We start from the raw sequence: 17,197 nt of genomic DNA, 5'->3' as shown, positions 1-17,197 counted from the left end.
CGTCGTGTCACTACAACGAGATCGCGATAGACACGCACGATCCCACGCTCCGGACTGCACGTCACCGAGTAAAGAACCACGGGATAACACTTGCGAGATATATACTCCGTAAGGGACCGGCGAAATCCCCAACCGCTAATGCGCGCGGACCTCCTCTGCACGGGTGCCGAAGAGTAACTGACGTTCCTCTCGCCGTAACTGAGCGCGAGACAATCCGAGTACGGCCGAACATAACCGAGCGCGCACGATTCGGCGCGACGCGCTATCGCTCTCGGCGGCCGCGCGACGCCGTGGCAGCACCGTTCGATGACGTCGTAACGCCCGGTCATATAGGGAAGGGTCGGCGCAGGAATGAGACGTCGACGCTACGCACAATAAATCAAAACAAAGTTTATTTATACAAGGACTCGTATCGACGAGTTATTCCATACGGTGTCTCGTAGAAGATCGTACCGACTGATCCTTGAACTTTCAATGGTGAGTAAGAGAAAAGATTGATTTACGTGACGATATAATACGTGTGTATGAATATGATTCGGTAATGTAGTCTGCTTACTTCAAGCAGTACAAAATACATCGTTAATAAGATATCTCAAAATCACGCAAATTTCCAGCAATGCATTAATGTACGCAGATAATTTGTTTCTTTCGTCAATAATTATATGAAATGAGCTTTGTATCATAAATTTCAAGATACTTCTTTTACGTTTAAATATTTCAATTATTCTTGTTTTTTGAAAAATATATATATTTTTACGTATGCAAATATATCATATACATACATACATACATACATACATACATACAAAATTCTCGATATTTCGTATTCTATAGAATAATTTAAATTCGATATTTTCAACAATTTCATAATTTTATATAATAAGATAAATTTATTAATAAGATAGATTAAGAATTGGCTCGTGAAAATTCAAATCTGTAAATTAAGAATATTAGAATACGTACACGATTAAATATTACTACGCTGAAAAAATATATTTTACACTTTTTTTTTTTTTTTTTTCTTTACAATGCTATTCTTTAGTGGAAAAAAAAATCTACAGCAATATATGCGCAAAATCTTCCGTAATTTGTTCTTTAATTACACAACAATTGCATTGAGTCGGACATTATTTCAATTGCGGCATTATAATCATTACCTTCGCCAACCGATATTATGTTCCGTTTGAATTACGCATATAGACAATGCGCTTCGAATTCCCATTCAAACTAATAATAGAGAAAAGATCGTGTTTAATTTATGCGTCTCTTACTTTTGCACCACGACTACAATCAACTATTCAGGATTCTAGTTTAAGCTTTGCATGTCAAAGAGAGATTTGTTTCTAGTGTATTATTCATCGTATACGTAGAGAGAGAAATAAAGTTTGTTGGAAAAATTTTGCAAAACCTATATTAATTTAGAAGGCAGAAAAATATAATTTTGCAATAAAAATTATAATTCATATGTATCTCTTTTTTTTTTTTTTTTTTTTTTAATCTGGATAATATATCTCAAATGTGTCATCAAATATATATATATATATATATAAATAATTTATATGTGTAATAATATTAAAGTTATTATTACATGATGTTAAATTAGCTATTGAACGCTGGTGAACACTAGTGAAAAATAAAATTTCAATAAATCTAAATTAAATTTCGTAAAAAATAAACGAATCTTATTTTTGTCAGTAACGAATGCATTTAATATTTATTCTATGCACTCATCGCATCTTTTATATTTGCAACTTTCTTATTATTTTTTTAAATATTATATAATTTCTAATAATGTACGCAGGAGAGAATTAAATATAAATTTATCAACTTTCGCGTACAACAGCTTCGTAAATCTATCTTCTAAGCTGATCCTGGTCAAAAAACATAACATTTTTGCATAACATTTTGATTTAACCGAGAGGAAACGGTGTTCGCGTTCTGCGAATCGACTGCGAGAAATGCACAAGCACGGAGCGGAGAATTATTTGCAAATGAATAATCGCTCGTGAGTCAACCGAGGGAGAAACGAGAGAGACGAACGACGGACTTGTGTCGCCGTACATGATTCATGAATTTTGCGCGTTCGTTAAAACCTTTCTGTAGACGCTGGTACAACGCGGAGGAATGCCAGATTAGATACGTAAGCAACGTTTATATGGCGAATGGAATTAGAAGAGACTGACCGCGCTTATCGGACCCCGTACCTTGTTTCCGTTCGGAGCTATCGCAGACGAGCTATCGCTCGTTGGAGGCTGGCCGCGCAATACGAAAAATATTTTTTTAATCGGTTATTGTGTACTCGAATTGCTTTGTTTTCGCGCTTGACGTTTCTGTCGCACTACACAATCGTTCTGCGAAGTACAGTCACGATCATAACAATGGCTTGGGATCAATAGCGTCGTCCCGATCAATGATATATTGTTGACGGATATTTTTGAAAGTGGAATTTTTTAGAAAATTTCAATTAGGCCTTTCAATCGCGTGTCTTACAATATTAGTCATAAAACATAGAGATATCCAGGTAAATTGCAAACGTAATATTTTTTACTATTTTTTTTTAAATCCGTAAGTATAGCAGATTTCAAACAATGCGTCAAACATATATACGTTCCGAGTTATTTTAAGGAGAGAAAGATGCATTCTCAAACACATTTATCTCAAAATTGTTCTATGTCGGAGGGAGGGGGGGGGAGGGGAGGGGAGGGGAGGAGGAGTACTGCAGATATTATCTGTTAAATTGCGAGCAGAATATATAGCATTGCGTTGAAACCCGACCTCGTGTAACCTCGCAACTTTGGCTGCGCGTTTTCTCGGATACATTCGCCGTTCAGTAGGTTAAGACGCCCGGCACCATAAACATATTGGCCGCAGTTGGACCGAAGCCCAACAAACCCTCGAAAAGCTTTCTCGTAACGGGATACAGTAGTACGTCGATTTTTGCCGCGAAACGTGGAATGGCTGTTGGACACAAAATCTTCTCCCCTTTACCCCCCCCCTCTCTCTCTCTCTCTCTCTCTCTCGCTCTCCTCGTGTGCGTGCTCGCCGCGCATGTCCCAATAAAATGATTCGACTGGTCATTCCGGGCCATTAACATATTAATTCAATTATTTAGTTTAGAACGTTATATTCGATGTTTGTAAACTGCATTGCATTTCTAGCATGAAATGCTACGAGCGTATGTAAATAATTGAGCAGAATGAAACGAGACGAGTTTCAACTCTTTTCACTCTGATCCGAGTAGTTATATAGTTAGGAATAAAGCGATATAATAATCCAATACAAAATATCGCGAGGGTAACGGGAAATTGGCGCAAAAAAAATTCTTCTTCTTAATATCATATAAATCTCTGTTATAAATATTTTGCTATTGTATAGGAATTTTTATATATTATTACAATACTTTATGCTCGCATTATATTATTTGCAAAATTAATAAGCATAATATATTCTATATATAAATCCCAATCGCATTTATATATTTGTTCTAAATAATTAAATAATAATATTTCTGCTGACATACCATATTCATATTTACAGCTATAATAAATAACTATTATTTCATAATATTTTCAATATAAAAAATGCATGAAAATCATATTTCGAAATGATGATGAAATCTTGGAAAGCTCGTATTACTGCTCACGATATTCAATAACATCGACACAGTCACAAAATACCTTGTTACGCTTAACAAGACTTATGTCGTTTCTATGTTTTTTTTTTTTTTTTTGTAACACAAGTCTTTCTCACTCTGTTGTTCTCATTATCCGCATCTAGCAAACAAAGATTAATAACAATGGACGGTACGTCGTCGATATTTAATACACGTTTCTTTTCAAAGTCTCGCCAGTAATTTCGACGATCCGTGCCTAGAGCGCAAGAAACGCGCTAAGAATGACGTAATGTCTGTTGCATAATGCTGTGGCAAATGGTCGCAGCATATGCGTTCATAGTGCCACTATTCGTGTCAACTATTATTCTTTGAACGACCCTCGGCGCGAGACGTCATTGGCCAGCGTGGCTCATTCGCGTATCCTTGAAAGGGGAATTTATGGGACGAGGCCATATATAGACGCTTATGTGGTCTAGCGTCTAGGATTTCTTTCGATAATCGTCGCGTGAACGATTTCGCGAAATAGTATAAACGGTATTAGCCGAGCGGAGCGTATCGAAGGCGCTCGCATCTCCGTCATTGCCGGAAGTGACGGCGATTATTATTATTATTATTAACGGCTCCCGACGAAGAGATCCTTAATCTCGTAATCCTATCGTGCACGCCAGATGACTCTCTGGTAAGTCGTGCTGAAAATTTGCACTACAGATTAAACCGACAAAACGCACAGCGACGTAAGCGATCTAAGCCTTTGAGAATGATATTTCTTGATATTTCTCGCGATCAAAAAATACAATATTAAAAATACAATAATACAAAAATAAAAGATTACACAAAATTCGAAATTACATATATCATCATTTTTAATCGTTTCTGTAGAAAAGTGTTATGTCGTATATAGAACCACAAACATGTAAATGATTGCATTTCATAACTCTCATTTACGACGCTTCGACGCTTGAAACGCCTTCGAATATTTTCGATTAACGATCGCATCGATCTTATTACATTTTAATGGTTCGTGAGACCGATGTGCACATTTATTATTATCTCATAAAGGAGATGGAAGAGAATGTTCCTAGCAACTTAATTCTCGAGACCTTTCTACGCGTAAAGCGCGATGGAGAATGCCGACACGCATAAGGAAGCCGCGCTATCACCACGGGCGACCCTTATGTCCACGAATTTGGACGCTATAAGTTTAACAAAGCCATCGATTTAAGAAACCCTCTTTCCTCAACCGATCCTAGGATGGGGTGATCGACTGAGAGCTTTTCCGAACGTGCGTGTAAATATTCCCACAAGAGGAGATCTCGACGAAATTAAGGGATATTACGATACACGATTCCTCAAGATGATGCTTGTTATGTACAATATTATTAGCGATAAATTCTAAAATGACAATATTTAGCATAGATGTCGAAAAAATTCTCGTTACAATTATTATTGATTTTTTATATTTACGACGATGTAATATATATATACATATTTTTTTTAAACTTAATTCTGACTATCGTTAATATTACCATTACTTCTTTTTACGAAATATTAAATATTTTAGAAAGAGAACAGTTGGATTTAGACATATTCTAAATGCGTATGGTATACGCGCACGCGCGAATATATAATTTGCATAATAATATTGCAAAACCGTGCTATTTGCTATAACATATTATTCTATTAACGTTCATTATATTACAGGAACTTACAGCAACTTATTTCGAACAATCATTAAAAAAGGAGAAGAAGAATCCCTTTTCTTTTCTCAGACTAAGGTAGACTTGCCTGACAGATAAGTCAAGAAACACATCCGGAAAAAGTACTACTTTTTTTGAGGCTGAGGTAAGTTTCCACATAGTGCTCTGTATGTATTTATGAAAAGGGGAGAGTATTCGAGAGATTTAAAGAAATCTCAAAATATAGATGCGAAATTTCTTCGTGTAATTTTTAAAAGATTTAAATGGATTCTCTTTCTTTTCTGATATATATGATATCTTTTTATCGATATTGAAAAAAAAATTGCATACATAGAACCTTTGTATATAAGAAATTTTTATTATTTTCTTATTTAATTGGTATTATTTATTAAATTTTATACATTTATTTCAAATTATGTTTGTCTTATGCTTAAAAGAGAGGAAAAGTGTGTATTATTTGTCTCATAAGAGTCTTAATAAGAGCATCAAACATTCTTCATTAATGTATGAAGATAGCCCTTTGATTTTTTTGCCCTTTCACTTTTCTTCGATGCACATGACTCCTCCTTTATTCCTAAGGATTATATGTGATATTTAAATTCACTTGTCAATTTAAAGTTGAGGTAAAATTATTATGGTAATATAATATTACTTATCGCAAATAGTGTTTTTTTTTTCAGTTTTCGAAATGAATATTATTGTAATTTTTATAAAGAATACAAAAATGATGTCTCTGTTGTATTAATATTTAAAAATCATAATTTTTATATTAATATCAATATACATGTGACTATGTTTGCTATATTTCAATTCCATTACAAAAACATAATACAACGTTACACTTGAAGAAACATAAAGGTATGTCTTTTCCATTCGCTTTAATACTGAAATATGGAATCGTCATAATATATTAGTGATATTTCTGAAATCAAATCTTTATCCCTCTTATTCGAGTCGTGGCACGCGTTATACAATATATACCATCAAAACCTTCGTCACGCGAAACGTGCCTAGTTTCTCGACCAACAACACGCCCACGCCTACTCTACGATCCTTCATCTTTTCTAAGCGAGGGTTAAGTTTAAGGGTAAAGCAAACAACCCTCGAAAGAAGTCGCCTATGGTTTGATGGATGCGCGCGATTCTTGTACTTGGCCATTTGCTTTCTGAAAAAAATACATCCACTTTTGTGGTAATAGAAACAGAAATAAAAAAATATTAAATAATAAAAATATATATTGTATAATAATGAAAATATTTAAGTAAAGTATTACAAGTTGTTTATTTGGAAAATAACGCGATCCTTCAAAACATGATGTTGGGCTTTAATTAGAAATTCTTAATTTTTGTAAGTTTTGAAAAATAGATTTACAGCACTTTACGGTAAAAAATAATAACACAATTTAAAAAATAAAATTCCAATAAAATTATTCGAGCTATCATGAAGAAAGAGTTGTACGTCGCTTGGTCCTTTGTTCAAAATGCTCCATGCTTTTCTTCTTCTTTTACCGATTAGCAAAGATAAAAAATGATAATTCATAGTAATAATGAAACGAAAAAAATTGCTATTTGATTTTGCTATTCTAGTTCATTTCGTTTACGTATCCAATTTAGGAGTCGAAACTTTTTCCGACATTAATTCGCATTAATTCGCTAACGAATGAAATATTCGCATGTTTTATCAGTTATTTCTGTGCTCTTTGAGATTTCGGCTCTTCTTGTCTCGCTGACCCAATCCGGCGTTTTTGCTTCGCGAGCTCCGAAACTATTCTTATGTTTTCTCTCGCTATTTTTCATCGTGTTTCGATATAGCGTGTTCGCCATAGTACGGTGCTATCCTACGGGATAAACAAATCCCATCGTTCCGTTACGATCATGCACAACGATGCGCGCTACTGCCACGAAAGTGAATTAACTTTATATTAGGGCCGCGGCGGAAGATCGTCGTTACTTCAACCCCAACACGACCAGTTAGAACCCGTGCCAAACCTTTTTGAGAAGATGCGAGAAAAAAGGGAGAGAAGAGCACGGAAATTTCTCGGCGATATAAAATATCGCACGGGATATCGTGCGATAGGAGGAAGCGAGCGTCTCTTTTATCTCGACTCGCCGCAAAGACGACCGGTGAGAACCGAGACTGAAAGGCCCCGGGATGTAGAAGGAGAAAAAGGAGCGCACAACCGGCGGCACGAAATTTCACTTAGGCTCTTGTCGGCGGGGGTGAATTGCGAGGATGAGCCGCCGCGGAGTATTCCGGGGTCGAAATCACGCCAAGGCGTACGTACCTCGTGTATATCTCAATGCTACGAGAGTGGCACCGAGCCACGAGTGCGTCGAGGAAGGCGAAAAACAAGCCGGCAAGAAAGCGCGCTTTAATGGACGAAACGAGTTTCCAGCTGCATGGAGCGCTATCGCTTCCGCCTTATGTCATATAACCCCGTTCGTCGGTTTACGTTGAACAACACTGATCACGTCGATCTATCTCGCATTTCGAGTCACATTCAACTAATTGGACTTTTGAAACTTTTATGCGTGTTTGCACGGGCTGTCGCCCGCTTATACGACAAAACAGAGAGAAACGAGAGAGAAAAGGGCAAAACCGTAGTAAATAAAAGGCAAGAAACGAAAGACTAATTTCATTTGATTGCAAAATGGATATTCCACGAACGGTAATCGAACCATGTCGGGAATGCAATGGGAAGCCGCCGGATAATAGTACTCGGCGGGAACCGAGAGAGGAACCGCGCGCTCTTGCTCTGCCGATCGAAAACACATCGGATGGGAGGATCGTATGCACCAGCGTGAATATTGATACGCTCTGATATCGACTGTAATATATTATTCGGAGAGGGACGTGCGCGATAATATTTTACACGCGGCGACTTCATATTTTATGCAAAAGGCTGTAAAACGCAAGCGGCCGCCAATAGTTTTTCACGATTCCTCTGCGGGCTGTGTTTTATGGAAAGTCACACTCGCGCGTTAGGATTTTTCGCGCATCTCAGATATTCTTTTTAAACGGAATCGCCGCTTCTCTCACGGAACATTAAACGACAATCCGTTCGTAATGAGAACGTGATCTTGATGGAGTGAAACGCGCTTTCCATGTTACGCAATAGAATTTTGCGTAAAGAATCCCTGCAGAAATTTTCAGAAATTTATTTTTCTATGCCTTTCGCGTTTTAAACATCACTTTTGCCTTTGCGAAGGCGACTATATCCAACTTGACTACACGGGTTAATATCTCTCGAATCTTATTCGAGCGAAATTTTCGGCGTACTTCTCGCTACTGCTTTGTCCGTCGTTAATAAATACAGATACGTATTAACGAAGCATCTCTCAGACGCGCAATGTATATTTATGTTTCGAAACGTACCGATTGACATGTAGTTAGTAACGCGGACAACGAGCACACTTGAATGATATTCATGTAGCGTGACTGTCGCTTATCAACGCATCGCGAAACGAGGATCAGCTTAATGATCGAGTGACTGGACCGTACGATGAATGACCCATCGCTCGGAGAAGGAAACCGAACACGTTCTAGATAAATGAAGATTGAAAGATCGCGAGATCTTTAGCGACCATAGATTTTGAGTATTTATGATTATCGCAACAATGATTGAACGCTACAATATATTTATTAAAAACCTGCTCCGAGAATGTCTATAAATATAAATCATAATATTTATTGTTTATCTATTAATATATCGAAAAATTTCTGTCCATTAATTTCTTCGTAATAAATGTGTATAAATATATTTTTATTTAATATATTTTCTCCGCAGGTCATATTCGTGATTATATAAAAAAAGTTTGACAACTGATTAAGATAATGGCTGATTTTATACGATATTTTCCTTGGAAACATCTTTTTTAAGATATTACGAACGACTGTAATCTAACGCTAAAAATTTATCACATAATTTTACAAATATGTTACAAAGATATTACAAAATTTCTCGTCTTCTAATTAGAAATAAACTTCTTGCAATTCGTCAAACGTATTATATAGTTTCGCAATTGCGATATAAAGCGTTGCAACATGCCGGGCAAGATGAACGGACGGAAAGGGGATAAAAAAAAATGGCGAGATAAAGGGAATTTTTCTTCATGCACCGGAAGGAGTACAACGCTAACAGAGTTCGAAAGAGTTAAACTTTATCGCTACCGGAGAGGAAGTGAAAGAAGAATGAAAGACGGAGAGGAGAGAGTTGCCCCGAGGACGAGGATTCCTCCTGACTCTCGGAGCTAAATCTCTTTGTTCCAATTATCGCAATCCCATCCCCGACTAGACGAGCTTGCCCACCGACGCGATTTCACCTTTTCCGCTTCCGGTTAACCGCACCCTATAGCCGGTTATTCTTCTCTCTAGCGACACGATTTTTACTGCTCAGGTGCCCTTGCTTCCATTCGCGGTCTCATAAAATGTTAACGTACATTTGCAATGTATAAGAATTTCCGACAAATTGTCTTTTATACAATAACAACCCGCTGTGTTCCTTTGTTCATTAACGCGTAGCCTGATCATAATGAAAAGCTCTTAATTAATTAGCAACTACACGTATACGATTGTATAAAATATAATGGAGCTTTTTAAACGTACGATAAATTAATATGTCACGCTCTTAATTATTAATTCTTTACACCATAAATTTTCATTTATATGAAATGAATATTTTGACTATAAAAATTTGAAAGATTAGCAAAAATTCTTTGGCTCATGTAATACAATATATCCACAATTTTTATGATTTCTTTTTTTTATGACTTTACTCAAGAAAATGACTTTAATAGATAACGCGCGCATTTATATCTGCGATTTAATATTGACGAATTAAGTTGTTAGCAACAATGCATCTTCCTTGACATGTGAAAATTTCACGCTTCTAACCTGAGAAATTATCTTGAGGATACGAAGGATTGCTGGAGAGTGGTTGAAAAGCAAGCAATCTGACGTATATATTCGGATCGGTTTACTTCGGGTATGTCGGGCACTTAAAAAACATCCTTCGTAGGGTGGTTCCGGGCAAGCGTTTAGCTGGTTTGAAAAGGATGGTTCGAACCGTCGGCGAATAGATAGGGGATTCGGTGAGTCGACCATGGTAAGCGGAAGGGAGAAGACGACGAACGAAAGGCTGACGTTCAACGTTGAGTTACATTGAGCCAGATGGATCGGCGATCGTTTGTCGTTCTTAAAGCCGCGGGGGAGGGCTCAACGGCAGCGTTGATATTCACCGACTGATGCCGGAAAAATTACCCGATTAGTTGGCATCCATCGCACCACACCCTTATTCCCTTCTCTCCCTCTCTCTCTCTCGAAGGTGCAGCGACCCATCACCGGCGCTCCGGCCGCTTTCCCTCCTCTTTCGTCCCAGCCGGCTTTTCGACCCCTCGTACCAGGAGCTCGTCGAAGCGCCTGGAACAAACTTAGCGCAGCGTAATTCGCTCTCATTAATTAGGATTTTCGCGGCGAGAGAAATTAGCCAAAAGCGGTTAAAACCACGATGGTGCGCGGGATAGTGATTTGTTTCGTAACCCTCGCCATCGCCGCTCGCGGCGAACGAGTTGAATTTTTAGGAGAAATTTAAATTTTCTTATTATTCGAGATATAGAGTTATATTTAAGGCGCGAAGAGAGAAAGAAAAACTTGAATCTCTCATCTCGCTCGTTATTTCTGATCCGAGGGAATCATTCGACGTTCTCCCTCGATATTCTCCCTCGAAGAGGGATGCTTGCAGGGTTTGTATCTCAAACGTTGCAGCGACGACGTATAATTATGCCGCGAAGTTACTCGGCATAACCAGACATTCAGGACCACCGCGGTTGGATATCCGCGGTGCATTGTTATCGAGACAATGACATAGAGCGACGGTCGACAACATACGAGCGGCGAAGATTCGCGAGCGCATCTCGGAGCAGAGCTCGTTCTTGATAATGTAACAGACAGCTCTCGTAAGGCGGTTGGGGATATGGAGAGCGGTAAGTGTGGCTTAGCGCGGCTCTTAATAATTCGGGCGTACCGGAGTGCCTCGTGTAGTAGGAGGCCCTTCCAACGTACGCTTACACGTACTTACACACACATATCCACACATACTCATTTATGGCGACCGCACCGAGCTTCATCCCGATGGGGTCGCAAGGGGGTCGACTGTGAAATGTCGGGAGCAAGGGGTGGGTGGTGGTCGCTCGAAAAAGCACGTAAATTCGCGCTATAGCTGCCGCGGCGCTACAAGACTTTTATCGCGCAGAAACATTTACCGCGCGGCGCTCGGCATTTGCATGGAAACGCGCGATCGTGTCCCATCTTTCCACCACTCGCGTTTTCCCCGTGTGACGCGAAAGTTACCGCCATTCTCTAGTGTCGTGTCCCTCTTCCCTGATGCTGCTCTTAGATTACTCGGTTACCTCGTCTTCTTGCCTCTATCTAGTGATTCTCCTTCTCGTACAACGCACCTGCCACGAGCAATGCGTCGATGATGATTTCCTATTAAATTCTTTTATTACATTCTTAGCATATTCAATTATAGAAAAATACTTTTGGTTTTAATTTTTTTAATTATTCTATTTTTTTCAAGAATGTTTTAAATCTTACAATTGGTTTAAATAACTGATTCCAAAGATTTGAAAAATACATTTTTACACATATCAGGGAAAGTATGCGTCTTTTAACAAAAAGTACGGAAACAAAAGTTGTAGAGAATTAAATTATCTTTGAAATGAGATCAAAGTTTACGCAGTTCCTTCCATAGATTTTGGAGTAACCGGACCAATAGCCGGAGAAATACTTTTCGGTATATTTGAAATTTCTTATTAACTAGTTTATTTCTAAACCTATGGAGCCAACTATAGAATCATTTTGATCTCATTTGAAAGATAATTTAATACCGAACAAAAAGTTTCCCATAACCATAGGTCAAATATCGCTTCCTTAAAAATGTTTATATAAAATGTCTATATATTGTAGAATCAAATATTAATATGTAAAAATGCAGCATTGACGTTAGCGCGAAGCGAGAATATGGAAATATAGATGTTTTTATTTATTCACAATTTGGGATTTTCCACGATCATTGCATACAAACGGTTGACGCTATCAACGAAATGAACAAACGATATACTACAACAATAGATATACTTGACATAGAAAAGAGTGAGAGTCACGATTACCCAGATTGAATGTCAAAGCATGGAATTGCGCGGAATTTGAAAATATTCTCTTTCGTAAAATCAAGGAATCCTTTTGTTTCTTTCTAAAAATGCGAATATTAAATAATGTTATTTTTACTTACATTAGACTTTTATATATATATATATATATATATATTGTATATAATAAGCAAATGTCACACACGCGCACACACATTTGATATATCAAAATCGCTTTATCATAGATCCACGTTACGAAATTTAATCCACGCGTAAGTACTTAATAAATATTTTTTTCTTTTTTTTTTTTCTCTTTCCTCCGCACATCGCCGTGTCCTTGATCTGTTTGGGTATGCATAGCATCGCAGTCATTTGTAACGCTGAGCCTTTCTGGCACAGCATCTAAGCGGGCTTCTCGCGACGGTGAATCTACTCCACATCTCTCCTTCTCTCTTTTCTCTTTATGCCATAACCATCGCTACCAGCCCTTTTTCTTTCGCGATGGGGCTGACGTCACGCGAGAAAGCGACATATCACCCGCCGGCAGTCATCCGCCGACTCGCAAAACCCTTCCGACACGACGTGACTCGCGATGTTAACCGGAGACACCGGACGGCAACGACGAAGAAACGGAGGAAGGAAGCAGGGAGAGGAAAGAAAACCAAACAGACCACGAGATAGGGGCGACGGGACGGGAAGAGGGTTCTCGAGTTTGGATCTATCCCGGCTTCTTCGTCTCCTCGATCCGCGACCGAAGGAAGAAGCCGACCTCCGCTCGCTCATCCACCACATTCCGCTCTACCGTCCTGCACATCCGGCAATCTCGTCGCATCAGGGGAAAACGTGTCCCGCGAAGATAATGAAGCTGGCGAGGGCGGAACTATACGTGACTTAGCCAGCGGATAACTAGATAAATAGTTACCTCGCGTTTGACGCCATGAAATTTATGACTGCGATACTCGATTTCGCTTAATGTTCTTTACTTGAACGTAAATAGCATATATAATAAGTGATAAATAAATATTTGCCTGTTAATAAAATAAAGTAGGGAAATTACTTTGTATTTTCTAGGACATGATAAGGCGTTAAAGAAATTTCAAAAATTTTCAAACGGTTACACAATTTCATCTTTCATATTGTCATGTGAGAACATTTATACTATACTGATTTGTGTCTATATGTATCTATATATATAAATAACAAATTAAATGGAATAACAGTTTGAAAAAAATATAAAATAAAATAACAGTAGCGTGTTTCGCGAAAAAGCTTATAAAGTTTATACAAAAGTAATTTGATCTGAAAAAAATAGAATAGGTTGTTACGGCTCCATTCAATTTCAAGATCTAAAAAGAGAGAATCAGATTGCCTATCAGCTGAACCGCTATGATCAAATCGACAACGTCCTCGGTTCGATAAGATCCGTGTAGTCCTCCAGAGTATATTCCGAGAGCAAACCATCACAGGTGCGGAAAGCTACTAGTAGAGATCGAAGGTCGCGACAAACCATTACGATAATCCTGTTGGACCCCTGGTGCCAGAGATTTGACTCCGGGGCAAAGCAGCGATGGGAGGAAGAGCTAAACAGGTTTATGGAAACTAACCGAGTACGGGAGAATAAAGCGCGAAACGTATTTTTCGTATCGTATACTTTGCCGAGTTTCGAAGCGAAACGTCTTATCATGAGAAAGTATGTGTATATGATATATGTGTGTGTACGTACGTATGTATGTGTAAATATATGTATATATATATATATATATATATATATCCTCATCTTATATAAAATTTGGTATAACTTTAATTATAACAATAATAATTGCTTTATGGAGAAACAAACGTTACAAAAATATCCCGGCAGAAAATAGAAACGCACAATCAAACATTCGGTTTATGAGAGGATCAGAATGTGTTTGTTTTTCTACTTCTTGCTGATCTGTGATATGGAAGAACAAAGTGTGCCTCACGGGAAAAAAAAAAACACACACACACAAAGTCGAATCGATACCACGCGGAGGACTGTTTTGTAATAGTCGGCCCTCATGATAGCTCTTTTCCCGGCAATGCGTCACATCGGCTGGAATGACTACACGTGTTTGAAGGAAAGACACGATCGGTCCTATCGGAGAGCCTAAAAATAGAAGAAGCATCGAACGTCGCTCGAATCTGTGCAAGAATTTTCTCGGAATAAAATACCCGCAAGATTTACGAATTTCTTCAATCGCGATTTCTATCCAGGGAAGCGTAGAAGGAATTATAATTCGAGCGATTGTTTCGCCCGCGGAAGAGGAACGGCTCTACTTCGGTGAAAAAGTATTCATCCCTATTTTGCGCCATCGTAAAAGCTGCACATGTACGTTTCTTCGGGAAATATTTTTCTTGATGGCGCGCCAAAGGAGATGTCTCTTTCACTCCTTGTAAAGTTTGAGAAATACAAGTACGCAGGATATTCTCTATATCATGGCGTTGTTTCACAATTGGACCGCGATATATTGTATATCTGCGATTGTTAAATTGGTCATTTACCGATTCTCTGATTCTGCAATAATTGTTGACGATAAAACACGGTTGCCGCGGAACGAGATAAAGGGGAGACGAGACGCTCGGACGAGTTTCGCGGATACAAAATTGCGACGGTCGCTCAAAGCCATCGAAGGGTCGTAGTCGGGAAGGATGGGGGAGGGGATAATATCGATTTCCCGTTATGCCCTCGGAGGACCGCGTTCTCCGAAACATTCGATTGATCCTGGTAGCACATATTTGTCGTTGGAAGAGCGCGTCGAGAGTTTCCACTTTCGAGAGGCTGTCACTTGCCGCGCTCGATATCTCGCCCTTCTCTCCCACACACGCCGCACGGTACCCTTCCTACCTTTGAGATTCCTTCTCGCTCTTTACGATCTTCTGAAAAATGTTCCATCGTTTCCGTGTAAATCCATTTTATCCGTCCATTCATCTAACCCACCGTGCCCCTCGCGCGCGCGCGCGCGTATAAGCTCATAGAGACGACGAGAATCGATGAACCGTGCGCGTGTTCATTCCTCCGCCTCCCCGAGTACTCAATTAATCCCTTCCCAGTATACGTACAACGACTATGTCACAAACACGCGACTCTCCGCTTTCGAGAGGCCGTTGTCGTCTATGACTCGTACCCTCCCGTCTCGCGACGTCTTTAAGAACGCTGACTCACGTATTATTACGAAAACTGCTCGTTAACTTCTTGTCAATAGGGTCGACGTGATTCAAATTAAGAACGCATTATCTGCGCTTTACAACGAGAAGCGTGCGCGTTCGTTCGGCTACACGTACTTAGACACTTGATCGATATTTGCTAACTTATCGACTCGCTCCCACAGCTTCGGCATCGACAAGAGTATGGCTAAAGAAAAGCACGAATAATGAAAAAATATCTTTGATGAATTTGCTGTGTTATAGAAACGATACGGCCACGGATGATTAATAATTGAACATTTTATTATTATGATTATTATTATGAATTTAAAATTGATCGTCAAACGTAAAAATTTATCTAGTGCGGGTTCTAAAGTATCCTCTCTCGTTCCATCCCTCGATTGCAAATAAAATAAGAATATAAGCTCGGTCGCATACTATTCACGGAGAATTAAACATAAAATTCGAGTAATTGCGCATACCGAGGAAATTACGCTCAATCTTTATCTTCATACAAAGTTCCGTAAAATCCACTACTCTCTTCCGGTCTTCCGTTCTTACTTTCGTGTATAGCATGCACCGATAATCAAGCGCGTTTTGCTTGTGGAAAGAAAACGCTCGCAACTCGGACGAAGTTTGTCGGGACAATGTTGAAAGTATGCCAAGTGCTGTAAAAGCGAATGCTACCCCGTACCCCAGCGAGCTTTTAAAAGTATACTTCGCTCCACTTCAGACCCGCAACCCGTCCCCCGCTGCGCCGTGTAAGCTCATAAAGCCTGCTGAAAATCGATGAAGGGCGAATCCCACGTTCGAAAGGTCCCGACATGAGTGAAGAAGAGTTTGCCGCGAGCGGTAGTCTAACTCGCTCGTTGAAATCTGCTCGGGGATTTACATCCGGGGCGTGAAACGCCTTTTTCAGCCCGGACGTCACCGGGACGTCGGAGAAACGCGAACTGACGGATGGCGGAGGCTCTTTATCTCGACGGAAGATGCGGTCTTTATCGGTTCGGGAAAGTATGTTAGCCGCCTGGTATCCTGGCGAGATTAGAATGTCGGAATCGGTAAGTTGCGGACTAGACGGCCGTTTGATTGGAGCGGATAAAGCGGAACGCGGCCGCACAAAGGCGTGTACCGAGTCGACTCTGACGAGAAAGAGAAAGAAGGAGCCCCCGGATTGCCAAGTTCGCGAAAATTCGTTTGACTTTAAACCGATAATAGAGGAACGACTGGACAGACTCTAGAGTATTGCCGGATCGTAGGTTGTTGTTCTGAACCGAATTGACGCTATCCATCCAGTTCAACGCGCAAGATAAATAAAATTTCTTTTCAGCAAACCCGTATACCCGTATTTTCAAAACTTGATATCACGAGCGAAAGTAACTCGTATAGTAAGGTGTCGTAATTTACATTTATTATGAATAGAATGCGATAATGTATTTATCGAAGTAAGTAGAGTGGTAAGGAAATATTATATTTATGATTTACTTTATATGCAACTCGGATGGCTTTGAGTGAGAGATTGTCGCGTGAGAGAGAAATTCTTTTGTCAAAATATTTTTCATCCATGACAT

General features: G+C 39.2%; 1 protein-coding gene across 1 annotated transcript in view; it reads left to right on the top strand.

Moving 5' to 3' along the window:
- Positions 1–338: 338 nt before the first annotated feature.
- The window catches only part of LOC138941844 (heat shock 70 kDa protein cognate 4-like), a 59,931-nt gene continuing 43,072 nt past the window's right edge, over positions 339–17,197 (top strand). Inside the window, exons 1-2 of the mRNA XM_070311730.1 lie at positions 339–477; positions 5,315–5,455. The gene's annotated coding sequence lies outside the window, so the exon portion shown is untranslated. The remainder of the gene's footprint in view (positions 478–5,314; positions 5,456–17,197) is intronic.

The sequence above is a fragment of the Polyergus mexicanus genome, unplaced genomic scaffold (assembly GCF_030449975.1).
Source record: "Polyergus mexicanus isolate NDT 795.1 unplaced genomic scaffold, iyPolMexi1.0 SCAF_20, whole genome shotgun sequence".
Classification (NCBI taxonomy): domain Eukaryota; kingdom Metazoa; phylum Arthropoda; class Insecta; order Hymenoptera; family Formicidae; genus Polyergus; species Polyergus mexicanus.
The sequence above is the reverse complement of the archived record's forward strand: the minus strand, read 5'-3'. Positions and strand labels throughout refer to the sequence as shown.